At 47.2% G+C, this 15,055-nt stretch overlaps 2 long non-coding RNA genes across 2 annotated transcripts; one reads left to right on the forward strand and one right to left on the reverse strand.

Moving 5' to 3' along the window:
• The first annotated feature begins 830 nt into the window (after positions 1–830).
• LOC139045225 (uncharacterized) lies at positions 831–11,646 on the forward strand. The gene is made up of 3 exons (XR_011503155.1): positions 831–10,292; positions 10,406–10,650; positions 11,513–11,646. It is a non-coding gene; the product is annotated as an uncharacterized lncRNA (long non-coding RNA).
• LOC106838869 (uncharacterized) lies at positions 10,999–14,832 on the reverse strand. Its single transcript, XR_011503154.1, has 3 exons — positions 11,967–14,832; positions 11,501–11,729; positions 10,999–11,286 (listed from the first exon to the last, which is right to left on the reverse strand). It is a non-coding gene; the product is annotated as an uncharacterized lncRNA (long non-coding RNA).
• Positions 14,833–15,055: the final 223 nt, after the last annotated feature.

Consider the following 15,055-nt stretch of genomic DNA (forward strand, 5'->3'; position numbering starts at 1 on the left):
GCCATTGGAGGGTTTTAAATGGAGTGATGTGGCTCGTGTTCTAAGCAGACTATCCTGGAGGCAGTGGACAGAATCCTGCTCAGGCCGTGATTGGTGGGTCTGGAGACCTGAGGATGGAGCGGCATGGATGCGACATCAGTCCCTCTCAGTTTCAAGTCTGTCCAAATCCCAACCCTTCATTTTTTAAAAATCATAATCATTGTTGACATTGTAGTCACTTTCATAGCATAATTTGTGGGGCCCAGTACAAAATAAAAATGCAGAACCCCTTGTTTAAAACTTATTAAGAATTTCAAGACTATGACAGCAAGTGGGAGGCCTTTCTGAGCACAAGGCTGCGAGGTCACAGGTCACACACCCATGAATGTGCCCTGCTAGTAGTCACACCTTCTCTGCCCCAGTATTTTTACTACGGCAACTCAGCTACTCCATTTAAACTTCTCTTTCTTTGACTCTTTGTTGACTCTAGTCTGTTTTTTTTCTGTTTTATAGCTCCTGCTCACTCTCTTCTTTTTGAATATCAGTTGGTCTCCATCCTGCTACGGATCGATGATTTTCGCTAGATATGTCATTTTCAGACCCTACATAAGGGGGTCTAATAGGTTGAAATAGATACTATCTAGTAGAGACTGCTTGTGGGAAGAGCCCCATCAGTAATTAATCTCAAGGTCATAGGCTGACCTTGACTCAGGTGTCCACTCCTGGCCAGGCTGTGAGGGGCACATGGAGAGAAGGCGGTCCGGTGTAAGGCAGGCACAAGGGTACAGAAGACTCTTCTCCAATCAAAAATGTAGGGTTGAGTCCTTGTCCGGGATCTAGAACTATAAAGAATTACAAGAAACATGACAGAGTCTCTCTTCCTGAACTCACAGGGCTTATAAACTAATTGGGGAGAAAGGATATAAAAAGCTAAGTCATGCCACAAGGCACCTTGCAGGACTGCAATAAGAAATACCCCTCATTGGTTATCTGTGCACACGTGCCCCTGCCCTCCCAGTGGTAGCTGGGGAGTTGATTTCCCAAATTGCATTCCTGGCTCCTCCACTTGATTGTCACCTGTCATTGAGCATGTTCTTTTACTTCTCTATGCCTCCATGTTCTCATTTGTAAGATTAGGACAATCAAAACGCAGTCCTGACCTCAGGGAATTTTGTGACATTATATAAAATCATCTATTCCTTGCTCAATAATGATTTGGCCTAATATTTTCTACCATAAATCTTTCTCTTCCTTTATTCCTAAATTCCTCCTCCCCCTCTAGGCAAATCATATCCCTCTCTATCCAGAAGGTCCATGTGCCTTCCTGTTCCTGTAATTTTGCTCAGATTATTTCCACCACCTGATGTGTCCTCCCTTCTCTTCCCCAATTATTAAGCCTGATCTCTCTTCACAGCCCAGCTTAAGTCCCAAGGCCTTCATGCAACTTTCCTCGATGATTTCAACACACATACCGAGACTCAGAGCAGAACCAACTGAGTGTTGAAAGGTCTTAGACCTCAGAGTGCAGTCCCTCTTTACAGGTCAGGAAATTGAGGCTGACAGAGCCGATCCTCTCTCTCTTTCCTAATCTCCTACTCACATCACTCATCTGGGTCATCCATCTTAGCACTTAACCATCCTCTGCCTCTGTTCTTCCTACTTCCCGTCTCAAGAGCTACTCATCTTAGCCTTCAGAGCTCAGTTCAAATGACTCTTCCTCAGCCTTCCTTTCCCCAGAATAGATCAATCCTATGGGCTGTCCTTTCTCCTAGCTGCCTGTTCTTCCCCTTGGAAGACTTCATCAAAAAGCAATTCAGGAATTACTGCCGAGGTTAGTTGTTTAATGACCGTCTCCCTCACTCCCTGGAATGAAAGGTTTTTCAAAAATCAAATGTTTACTGGGTGCCTACTACGTGCATGATGGTGTGCTGGCTACAGGGGAGTCACTGGTGAACTGGTCACACATGGCCCCCGCCTTCCTAGATTTTACATAAAGTACCAAATTGAGGAGTGAGAATGAGCTCCTAGAACTTTTGGGAGTTCTAGTGGACTGGAAATAGCTAAAGAAAATGAACAGTATTGGAAATTTTACCCCCACTAAACTCAAGCAAAATAGTGAAGTTATTTTTACCATCAAACATAAGCTGATAGAAATATCTCAAGTGCTCCAGGTAGCATCATAAAGAAAAAGGTTTCGGAAATGAGACATCGCCTTCTTTAGTCTGGATTCTTCTTTCAAAGGCCAAGAGTCAACACTTACTCCAGTCTTAGCTGCGGAAACCACTCTAATGCTGTGTTTTGTCCAACGGTTTGTTTCACAAGAACAATCGCATTCGTTGTTACACAAGAACAGGAACCCTGTGCTCCTGAGCAGTTATCTTCCTTAGGAGTTGAACCTGGGCGCAAACGAAGCCCTTCATTTGAAGGCCAAGAGTTTCTTTTGTCCTTTATTTAAACGAACCAGATTCTTGCGAAATGGCACTAAACTATAAGCACCCGACCCATTTAAGATGAGACTAGTAATTTCTGAGGCTTCAAATTGTCCACTTATGGAAGCCACCTTCTGCTAGTCTGTTTGGAAATACTCTCTTCAGAGATCACAATGTTCTCATCATCTTTGGAATGTTAGTAGGTTTCAATCACCTAATGGGCATTTCTGCTTATCTATCTCGTGGACCACTCAATACCAACAAGTTCCAAATTGAATTATGATCCAGTAAATCTCTTTTTTTTTTTTTTTTTTGAGGAAGACTAGCCCTGAGCTAACATCTGCTGCCAATCCTCCTCTTTTTGCTGAGGAAGACTGGCCCTGAGCTAACATCTGTCCCATCTTCCTCTACTTTATATGCGGGACACCTACCACAGCATGGTTTGCCAAGCAGTGCCATGTCTGCACCTGGGATCCGAACTGGTGAACCCTGGGCCACCAAAGTAGAACATGTGAACTTAACCGCTGCGCCACTGGGCTGGCCCTCTAGTAACTCTCTTTTTATACTTAGTATCTGTTAATGACACATCTGAAGTAGAAATCTGAGATGCAGTCTCTTATTCAAATACAAATTCCTTCATTTTTTACCTAGACGTCTCCTGAATTTGCCTCCCAATCCCCTCCCCTATTTTTTCCCCTCCTGCCATCCCTCCTTCCTCTGCTGGCTCAGGTCTTCACATCCTCATCACGTCTTCACTGTACTTGCACTATGGCCTCCTAATATTTCTCAAGCCTTCACGCTGCCCCACTGAATCTCACACTGCCGTTGCACCACAATGATCTGTCTGCAAGTCCCATCTTGTCACTTCCCGGTTCAAACCCCTTCAGTGGTTCCTATTATCACCAGTAGGTTTTCTCAAGGGCGTGGGGCTCTTTTGAAAGTTTTGGAGGGACAAGAAGATCTTCATTGTGCTAGACTGTCCATTCACACTGAAGGACATTAAGCATCCCTGGACACAGGCTACTAAATGCCAACACAAACCCCCAGTCATTGTGACAACCAAGAAATGCATACACACATTCTCAGACATGGCCCTGGTACCACCCCAGTTGACGATCAGATCTAAGAGGAAAACCCGTAGCTCTTAATGGGGTGGAGAAAATCCTCAAAGACCTGACCCCACCTAGCCATCTGGGCTTCTGCACTCCTGTCGCACACTTGCGCTGACTGCTGTGCTGTGCCACCTGCGTGACAGCTCCTCCAGCTTCCACACCCAGCTAACTCCTCATTCTGCAAGACTCAGGTCAGGGTCTCCTCCTTCCAGAAGCCTTCCTGGAAAGTTAAATCTTCCTTTATGTTGCCTCTCTTTGTCCCTTCCTCTTGCCCCTGCTCCCATTCCAGCATCAACTGGACAAGTACTTCTCTTCTGGGTGCACTCACACGCTGGGAATACTATGCCGACACCGATCATATCAGGTTACAATGACCTGTTTATGCTTGACTGTATCACTGGTGTTTTTGTGAACAGCGTAGAAGAGACAGATGTACTTCCAGGGTCCTCCTTCAGGGAGGCACTTGTAGTCTAAATTAGTGTCTTCAGGCTGCTGAAACTAATTCCCAGGGACTCGTTGGCTTAAAATGACAGGGACATATTCTCTCCCAGTTCTGGAGGCCCGAAGTCTGAAGTCCACCTGTCCGCAGGGCTGTGCCTCCTCTGAAGGCTCCAGGGGAGAGTCCTTCCTTGCCTCTCCCAGCTTCAGGCAGCTCCAGGCGTTCCTTGGCTGTGGCTGTGTCACTCCAATCTCTGCTTCTATCTTCACATGCCCTTCTCATCTTCTCTGTCTCTTCTGTTCCTGACACCTGTCATTGGATTTAGTGCCTACTGGGATAATCCAGGATGATTTCATCACAAGATCCTTAACTTAGTTAAATCTGCGAAGACTCTTTTTCCAGATAAGGTCATGACCACAAGTTATGGGGTTTAGGAAGTGGACATACCTTTTTAGGGGGGCCATTATTCAACCCATTACACTGTCCACCTGTGACGAATATGTTCAGCAAATGGCTGCCAGCCGTCAACTCCTTCCTGGACTGAGGTATCCGCTCCATAGGAGAGCTGTGTTAGACCAAAATTGGGATGAGCCACTGAGAACTAGGCCACCTTGTCACCTGGCAATGATTGGAAATACCCATAGCCAGATTCGTTCTCCTCTACTTTCATTTCCTTATACTCGCCATGACCCACTTTGTCTGAGTTTCTTTCATTGCAAGTATTTGTTGAGAGCCTTTTAAATCCTTCACGGAGTGAGATTTTGAGGTTGCTACAGAAGAAGCCTAATAGAGTCCCTTGTCCTCCTGGAGCCCGTTTTCCTGATAGGGAAGATGGGAAGCAGTAAGAACAGAGGCAGCCGATGACTAGGTGCCATGATGAATGGTACAGAAAAGCAAGCGAGGTCAGGCTCTGTCAGCCCGACCTGTAAAGCGGGGCTGCACTCTGAGCTCTGAGTTCTTTCAACACTCTGTCTGCTCTGTCAGTCTCCAGAGGTGAGTTGAAACCATCAAGGAAAGTGTTATGAAAGCCTTGGGACTTGAACTGGGCTGTGAAAGATAGATGGGGCTCAAACAAGGGGAACAGAAGGGAGGACAACCCAGCCTGAACAAAAGTAGGGGGCGGCGGGGCACGGGCCTCTAGAGGGAGAGGGATAGGATGTGCCTGCCCTAATGGAGGAGGAGAAATGGCCTGGGAATAATGGAGGAAGATCAGGGTTTGGGGGATGAAGCGGCAGGAGATAAGGAGGGGTGAAAGGGGGCAGATGTGCAGGGCCTCGAGGGCACGTCTGCTGAGAGTGTGGAGTCATAGAGCCACTGAGGGAGGTTCAGAAAAGGGAGGAGTTGAGGTTATAAAAGTGGTATTTGTTTTTCAATAAAAGTCTTCAAGCCATAATATAGGTAGGAAAAGGAAAGCCCAGACACTGGAAGCCGACTCAAGAGGCCACTGTAGTTGCCCAGGTGTATGACACGGTGGGACTAGGAATTAAGGCAGCAGAGATATTAGAAACCCACGTGAGTTGTTGGTGTATTAACTGGTGTGAACTTTAAAGAGAGAGGAATCTTAAATAATTCCAAAGTGAAGATGCTGGGAAACCCCAGAAACAGGAACCCTTGGGAGTCGAGATTACAAAGATGACGCAGTTGCTTTGGGACATGTTGAGCTGCCGTAAGGTCGGGACATTCAAATAGAAATGTCCGCTGTTTGTTAGAGAGACCTCATTGCCTCCTGTCATGGCTGGAGCATGGTCCTTTCACAGCCTGTCCTAATGGGCCGTCCCTCCATTGCTCCTGGGAAGACAGCCCCGTCTTAACTCCACAAAGGCCCTCTCTGTCTTATCTGGAGTGTGATCTTTCCCTTAATTTCGAGTACCCATTCTGGAATCTTTTGCTGTGTTAGCATCCATTCGCTATTCTCTAGTGGCTGAAAAAGAGGCATGAGGGGAGGTCAGGACAGCACCCATTTATTTACTTGTTCAACAGATGTCTATGGAGCACCCACTTAGTGCCAGGCACTGTGCAGGGTGCTGGGCATCTAAGAGTGAGTCAAACAAACCTGGTTCCCTTTGTTGTGGGGACGATAGACGTCAAGTGAGGGTGATGAGGGCAAGAAAGGGAAGCGCAGGATTCTGAGAACGGGAAACAGGAAGGCTTGGAGAACCCTGGGGGGTAACGGGAGGGTTTAAAAGAAGCAGCTCTGAAGTGAAGCCCCCAAGCCCACTGGAAGCTGTTCAGGGCAGGGCTGCAGCACCATGGGGCCACGCTACTCCAGGGGGCGCCTTTCACACTGCCCTCTGTGTGAGGCCCCCAGAGACATGCGAGGAAAGGCTCAGAATGAGGGAAATGTGGTAGGTGGGGGCAAGGGGTGGGAGGGCCCCTTGAGCTGGTCAGAGTTTAGATATTGTCTCACACTAACTAGACTCCCAAGGCATTAATAGACCAGCATAGCTGTTTGCTAATTTTCATGAGAAATGAGAGCATGCATCTGTCACGCAGACCAGAGATTGACAGCTCTGAGGTGCTGACTCATGCCAACTAAACTCCCAAGGCATTAATATATGCAAGCCAGCATGCCCGTGTGTTAATTTTCTATGAGAAACAGAGTCGATCTGTCAAGCCGACCAGAGATTGACAGCCCATCCTCTCCTGCGTGGGGGGCTCCCAGGGTTTCGTGGTGAGCCTGGAATCAGAGCAAAGAGCAGTCGGTTCCACAACCTGAGACTTAAGAACCTCAGGCTCTGGGTCGGATGTGCCCATCTCTTGTCGGGGACAGGCTCAGGCGGTGGGTCAGGGGAAAGCGGCAAGAGAGGGCCAAGACTCTGTGCTCCTCTGTGCACCTCTCTGCTCCAAAGCTTATTAACTTCCTTATTCTCATGCTGCTCCCTTAAATGTGTAGATGCCCGCAGTAGCTTGGAATTAACCCATTTACTGCACAACTTTATAAAATCATCCATTTGTGTTGATTTTAGTAATTTAACTCTAGGGGCACTCCCATTGTTCACATTCTCGCTGTCACCTTTCCGCTATCCTCAGTCCACATTTACAAGCTAATTTGGTATCTTGGGTGGTTGGAGTAACAGCTCTATGGTTTTACGGCAAGTTGAATGCAAATCGATCTTTAACCCGGGAAAAAGCAGGGTGGTTTGGGGTATAAACTAAGCCATCCTGCCAGATTAGAATTCACACCTCTTGACTGCTGCTCCACCCTCTCGCTGGTCCCTGTGCAGACCTGACTAAACACTCCTCTGCCAGCGGGGCAGGAGCACACCCAGGCTCGGGCCTGAAAACACTCGCTCCTTCTCAGCTTGGATTCTTAGTCAGGAAGGCAGAATAACAGCCCCCCAAAGATGTCCCAATCTCCAGACCCTGTAGATACCTACCTTACACAGCTGAGGGACTTACACGCTTAAGGGTCTTGAGATGAGGAGATTGTCATGGATTATCTGAAACCAATATTATCACAAGCATCCTCATCAAGAAAATAAGGAGACAGGAAAGTGAAGAAAAGAGACGCAATGATGGAAGCAAGGGGTGAGAGAGAGAGAGAGAGATTTGAAGATATTACTCTGCTGGCTTTGACGATGGAGGAAGGAGACACAAGCCAAGGAACGTGGCAGCCTCCAGAAGCCAGAAAAGGCAAAGAACAAACTGTCCCCTAGAGTTGTTAGAAGAAACACACCCCAGCCAACATCTTGATTTTAGGATTTCTGACATATAGAACTATAAGAAATAAAATCATGTGGTTTGACATCACTAAGTTTGTGGTCATTTGTTACAGCAGCAAGAAGAAACTGATACCATCAGCTTCTCTTGTCTGCAGGACCTCCCTGGCCATGTCCACTGGGCTCCGTAGAGCCCTCACTCTGGACACATCAGAGAGGCTGTTGGTGGGTGACAGGGCACTGAGTGTTTGTGTAAGGTGAGGCTTATGCTTCTCACAAACAGACAGTGCTAAAGTCTCTAGCTGCCCATGCAGACATGGCGATTCCATGCCCTGGGTCCCAGACACAGTTGCTCTGTCACTGCCTGTGCTGACACAGCCCTCCTGGGGCACTGATGAAGACACGGGCTTCCTTTGAAGCGAGTTGTTCAGATCAACTCTACAGGGGACTGGAGCAAGATGAGAAATAGGTCCAAGATTCTCATCATGATGCAGGATTCGTATCAAATATGCACAATCAACCAACTGGAACAGGAAATAATTAATCAGGACATTACAGAGCAGTTAAGTATAATTAATTCATACAAAAGACTGTGAGTGTGCAGTTCTAGCTGCTGGAGTGATTCTGTTTCCCTGCAAATTTAGTTCAAGATAAACAAACATCAGAATAATCTTTTCAGGTTTTTCATGACTCATGGGTTATTTCCTCCTTTCTAGTTACCAAAAATATTATTCCTAAACTCATACGCTAATGCCTCTAAGTTGATCACCTTCTGGAGAAAGAGCTTCATGCTCCTAGGAAATGGGAAATTAACTCTGTCACAGAAATCTCCTTCTATGTGTGTCTGTGTCTGTGTGTGTGTGTGAGGAGTGGTGGTGAATAGAAACGGGAGGGACATTTGATTTCTGCCCAAATATCTCAAAATCTAAACAGAATATATAAAAAATGTATGCTGTGAAAACACCATCCGAGAGAGTGACTTAATCTCAAGGGTAAATTTATTGATTTTGTGTGCGTTTTCCTTCCCTCTTGTCTTTCTAGCTTCCCCTGGAGCTAGGAGCTCTTTACAAGGAAGGGGTGAAAAATGTGAGCAACACGAGCCGGCTGCAGCAGCAGCGCTATTGTTCTCCAACCCAGCTCTCCTGTCATAGTTGGACGTTCAAAAAGCCAAAAAGACAAGCTCTGTAAGCAGGGCTTTATGTAGAGGTGGAAGAATTCATCATGCAGGAGCATCGGGGGGAATATTTTCTCCCCTTCGTGGCTCCAGAGAGCACAGTGTGTCCTGTTGAGCTAGAAAAATAGAGCTGGGTTCATGTGAGGGATGATTACTGTGCAGAAGCGCAGATCCATCACAGCAACAAGAGGAGAGGCAGGGCTTCTAGAGGGTTCTCAGGGCCCAGGGGCTTCTCTCTCCCTGAGGGATTGACTCCCCGGATTAACCTGATCACGGATTACAGCCAAAGGGGTGTCTGATCATCGAAGGTTGAAGTAGTGATGCTGCGTTACATGACAAATATAAACATGCTCTGATTTCTGACTGGACTCACGGTGTAATGATGCTCCAGTCTCTGAAGAGTCTCAATTATTGCATTTGGAACCAGTAGAGTTCCCAAGAACTTTACTTTCATGCTTTCTGATCTCTGCCTTCACTGTCGGGTATAGTTTTCAAGATGAAAGTTATGACCCATCAATGGGTTTTGAACTAAATGTAGTGCGTCATAACCAGCATTTTTTTTTTTTTTTACAAAGGAATAGAATAGAAAAGAAAATATCTCAACATATCACGGAGAGCAAGCATGACAGTGTGTGAAACTTGACTTTGAATGATTGTACGTGTGTGTATATCTATATCACAGCACGCACATTCAGCTACCTGCTTGTGTGTACCTGGTGACGATAAAAATGTATTAAGTGGTGGCCAAAAAGGTTTGAAAGTGCCAGATGGATGTATTGGGCATTCAAATGCCTGTCTTACTCACAGAGACACACACAGTAAAGCATAACGAAGTTAGTCCATCCTGGGAAGAGACGTGGACACACCCAAAAAGAATTGCACACACAGCCATGCTGATCGTGGCTCCTCTGGTCCCTGCAGCTGCCTCGGAACCAACCGAGGCCTCCAGGAGGTCTGCATACACACTTGGCTCTTTCCCGGAGAGCCTGTGAGATTCCTAGTTCCTTTAGTGCCATGTGTGTACACAGAGGGCGTTTCTATGTAAATGGGACACAACAGGATTGATTAACTAGGGGACATGTGCATACTCTCGACACCAATACAGAACTGTGGGCAGCTGGAAGATCTGTGGCAGAAGTGTCACAACCCCTCTGTTCTGCTGAAAGTGATGAAGATGCGCAAGAAGCGCCAAGCTGGGGACATCTACAGCAGGATTCTTGAGCAAGTGCGAGGTGGGATCTTTTGCTGCATTTTCATGTGTAGTGTCAGTATTCTACCCATGACCTTGAAACTATAAGTAATGATTTTGTTACAGGGATTCCTGTGGTCCCCATCCGCCCCCTCTTTTTGTTAACTGAAACACACATTTGTGCAGTGCTTTTTTTGTTAAGGTACACAGCTCTCCCCTCACAGCAGAAGACGTACCAGAGACCCCTGTTATTCAGCCCAACCCGAGGGAGTCGCTCTTCTTTGTAACCAACAGGACCTAAGGCTGAACAGGTAGTGTATCCATCTCAGATTTGTTATTTTTTACGTATATTTTGGAGAAGTTTTAGTAAATGGGGCAGTCATTTCAAGAGTGCTGGTTATGACCTAAGCAATCATCATCACAGCTAACAACATCCAAAGACAGAGACAACCAGGCCCTACGTGTGTCCTGATGGGAGCACAAAACATCCAAACTGCGTTTGCACAAACCTCCAGCTGTGAGTACCACTTTATAGGAAACACAGGAGAAAAGGAAACACGCTAAACAACGTCATGGGGATGCCATCAAAAGAAGCCAAGCCGTGGGAAACTCGACCAGACAGAGACCCAGTTCCTTCAATGACAACAACACAACCAACAGGGAAAAAGGGTATGGGCCTTGTTTGGATCCTGAGGCAAATAAACCGTCAAAAAAGAAAGGAGCGAGAGAGAGAAAGACTATTTAGGATAATCAGGAAAATGTAAATACGAATGGGTATCAGATGATATTAAGGAATTATTAGTATTGGTTTTAAGAGGCATGATGAAGATTTGCAGGAACTTGTGATAATGCGGTCATCGATCTTTATAAAAAGGGTGGTCTCTGTCTTTTACAGATACATGTGGGAACATTTATCAGTGACATGCCCTGGCATCTGGGATTTGCTTCATAGTTATCTGGGGCAGGGAGGGAGTGGAGAAGGGAAGTAGATTGGCCATGAGTTGAAAATACTGAAGCTGGATGAAGGGAGTTCATTATAAAACACTATACTTTGGCATTTGTTTTAAAGTTTCCCTATTAAAAAAATTCAATGTCTATTTTATTGAAGTATTTGTCCTTTTAACAAACATATATTGAAAGCATATGCACTTTAGGTATTGGGGATACAAAAACAAATTAGTGTTCTTCTGGCCAGACTTCTTGTCGTTACTCCATAGTTCCCCTTTCTAAGGACCGTTGATATTAAGACACACGGCTGTTTGAATTGCAGCATTTCAATTCCTCTGACTTGAAGGTCAAAGCTCGCTTGGGGTGGGGGAGGAGAAGAAGAGAAAAGACGTTGATCTTAAGACACAGCCTGACGTCAGACTATCCAAACTATGTATCTTAGAATCAAAGAAGAACAGTGATTCTTATTTTGGGGGGATCTATAGTAAATATTTGGTTGTAAAACCTGAGGATTTCCTAGGAGAAAATATCACTATGTTCAGCGTAACTGTGGTTTTTGTCCTTTACGTACCTTTTCTTTCAGTGTGTCGGAATCCAGCCGGCCAGTTGAGATAGGTTCCTCCGGTCTTATCACCAGCAAACCCGTCTCAGTCGTCTGGAACAAGAGGACGTAAGAAGTAACTCCGGGCGCACTCTTTAGAAACTACCTTTGCCGCTGGTTTGGCGTTTCCAGTGAGTCAAGGTGAATTCGACAGTCTGAGATAGAAAATGTTTCTCCTGCACAGCCGTCCTGGGCCCAGCTGCAGAGAACAGAGCGGGGGCTGTGAGCCAGAAGAAACTGGGCTGAAACCTGGCTGTATCAGTTACCAACTGGGTGACCTTGGATGTGTTTCTTACCCTCTCTGAGCCTCACGTGCCTCATGGATAAAACATGTCTGGAGAAACTGACTGCTGAGTGTTCTGAGATTTACATTATAACGAAATTCATAAAAGCACCTCAGGCAGTGTTAGGACATAGTGGAAACCTAAGTTCTTACCATTTTTCTGGAGCCCAGGTCTGGCTCCATCAGCACACACTCTGAGTGGAAGTTTTTAGCCGAATCTTTTGAATGGTACCTGCAGTTATCTGGTCATTCTGCAAAGCGATCATTTGGTGGGTTCATTTCCAAAGAACTGAGTTTGGGTGATATCTTACTCAGCTTGGCGTGCCATGACAAAATACCATAGACTCGGCGGCTTGAGCAACAAACAATTATTTCTCACAGTCCTGGAGGATGGGAAGTCCAAGCTCAAGGTTCCGGCAGATTCAGTATCTAGTGACAGCCGACTTCCTGGTTACATCTTCCTCTTTTTATAAGAGCATTAACCGCATTATGAGGACCCCACCCTCATGACCTAACTTCACCCAAGTCCCCTGACACAGGCCCTGCTTCCAAGTACAATCTCATTGGGATTAGGGCTTCAATATCCGAATTTTGGGGAGACACGTTTAGTCCATAGTCGGTGAATTGGTTGCTTCCATACTGACTTGAAACTTCAGGCACAGAAGCTTCAGAACTTTCTCAAGGTTTTCTCCAGCTCTGACTTATGCTCACCAAAGCAGCTCCTCTGTGGATCGTGTGGCCTTAGCCAGGGAGGCTGGGGAAACTGTGTGTTTGTCTTAGTGCCTAGCACTCACAGAGTTGGTGCTCACCAAATGGGGACAGAGTGAGTGAAAGTGACTGGAGAAAGGCCTCCCAGGATCCCCATTCGGGCAGGCCCTTCGCCCCATCAACGCTGATGCCACGGGGATGCTCTTTTTCCAGGATGTTTATATACAGTCCACGCATCACGATATTACTGACCTGGCTCCTCTGCATCCTGGTAGAGCTGGGATGAGTGCTTACCCCCTTGCCCATGCCCTCCCTGCTGGGAACCGGGCAACACTGGGCAGCCCTATGTAGAAAACTGGGGGAGCTTCTGGTCCATCATGTCCACACGTGGCCAGTGGCTCTGCTGAGGACTCCAGGACCTGGCTCTTCATGATCAGCCTCAGTTGGCAGGGGCTGGCAGCGGCCATCCCACAGGCAGCAGGCCCACAGCATGCAGACACCAGCTGGCTCCTCTCCCTGCACAACCCATCTGCTAGATGAGGGTGACTCCAGGAGAGGCTGGGAGGAGCTGGCCAGCTTACAGCCTGAGGGCCAGTGTGTGGGCATATTGCATGCATGCTGGGGGAAACGGGAAGGGGGTTGTGGAGGAAGGGCACCTTGCTTTCCCTAGGGAGAGGAGCACGGAAAATTTCCCTTCTCAACCCTCTTTCTAGACCAGCCGATACTGGCGTTCCACCCTTTGGGCATGTTCCTTGCCTGTCTGAGCCTGAATTTCCTCATCTGTGTGAAAGACGGAGAATAGAACTTCTTGTTATTAGTATTGCAAACAAACAAGTTAAAGTTTAGTTTCCTAAATCCCTACCTGCCTGAAGACTATGGATGAGATTTGTTGTTTTCTGTGGGTGGTGAAGTAAGCATGAGCTAAAGACAAGAGAACTGCTGCCAAGGTTACTGCCAAGGCACTCCCACCACGACCTCGGATAACTCTGGAGGAGGAGGGGCTGGAGGAAGCAGCCGATTAACTGCAGATTTCCATCCTCTAAGTTTTCCAGGGAGAGCACATGAAATAAAATGCTGCTGAGAATCAGGCAGGTAATGCAAATGAGTGGAGCATGCTAAGGGTTTGCATAGTCAACATTACCCATATCCCTCACTTCCACAAGGATGTTTTCCCTACTTGCTGGTCAAACAAGCAGTCTCTGGGTACACGTTTTGTTTTCTCACTTCTTGTGGATTACTTCTCTGCTGCAAGTGAAAAGGTAAAATACAGGCTCAATTAGAAACTGTGGAAGGGGCCGTGGAGACCTGGGAGGGTGCTCCATGGGAGGGCAGAGGCTGTGCAGCCCCCGCCGATCACTGAGTGTGGGGGCACATGGACCCAGGGTGGCTAGATCTTCGACCTTTTTAACAGAAGCTGGAAATTCAGATTTTTTTAAAATGTAGACTCTTCTTTTTGCTGGTTTTCTTTTCTTTTCTTTTAATGGTACAAATGTGGTTTCAAACTTTGTGTATACCAAATAAAATCCACCCGCCTGTGGCCCATTTGTATCCCATCTTCTGCTCTGAATGTTGAAGGGGTATTGCCAAATCATTCCTTATTTGACATTCCAGGTACCCCTCCTCATGCAGCTGGGAGCCTTGGGAATCCTCAGTGACCAGGAGGGCCGTGTCTTTGAACTTGACTTGGGCCTTGCGTCCTTAAGGCATGCCAGGGGCTGGTGCAGGCTACACAGAGGTGCGATCTCTTTTGCTCCCCAGAACTTCTTTCCTGGGGTCTTTATGTCACCCTGAAGTAGTCACTGGGGCACTGACCCCTTCTGCAGGCCACCTGCTGACCTCTCCTTGTGTGGAGGTTAAAGAAGAAACACTGTCCTGTTGTCCTCACTAACTTCATGGGAGATGACAGACCAGAAGCACAGGGGTGAGCCCCTGAGGCCTCTGGCCAAGCCCCTCATTTCACACATACAGAAGGTGAGATGCAGAAAGCCCCGGCCACCACTCTGGGGCCTACAGCTCATCCATGACAGCTGAAAGAGGGCCTCCCAGGCTCCTGCCTCACCGTGCCACACTCTGTTTACTATACATGCTGACCCTGCCTCCACCGTCTACACTCAGCCCCTGCAGACCTTCTCTAGAGGTTAACTGGGCACTGGGACTGCCTAAATGACTGAACTTCAGAGCTGAGGCTGGAAAAACTGGGGAAGGTCAGACGGAAAACTGAAGTTGGGGAAAATATGCAACACTTTCTCATTTCCTCTGGATGTGAGCAGAATTCACCTGAGACCCATCCAGAAAAGTGTCAGTTGCTTATTTTGCCGCCAGGGTCTGGGGTTACCCATGCCCGTGGAGCCCATGCCAGGCAAATTCGACAGGGGTGCAGGCCTGGAGGAGGGTTTCCACGGGTCTCCATCAGTTTTCCCAGAGCCGCTGTGCTGGCCGGCCAGGGAGGCCAGCTCAGGTTCTGCGGAGACCTGCTCCACCTCCCACGGCTTCTCCCTCCATCCTCCAGCTAGGAGGGTTCCATCTGCTTGAGA

This window comes from Equus asinus, chromosome 5 (genome assembly GCF_041296235.1).
Source record: "Equus asinus isolate D_3611 breed Donkey chromosome 5, EquAss-T2T_v2, whole genome shotgun sequence".
NCBI classification, from domain to species: Eukaryota; Metazoa; Chordata; class Mammalia; order Perissodactyla; family Equidae; genus Equus; species Equus asinus.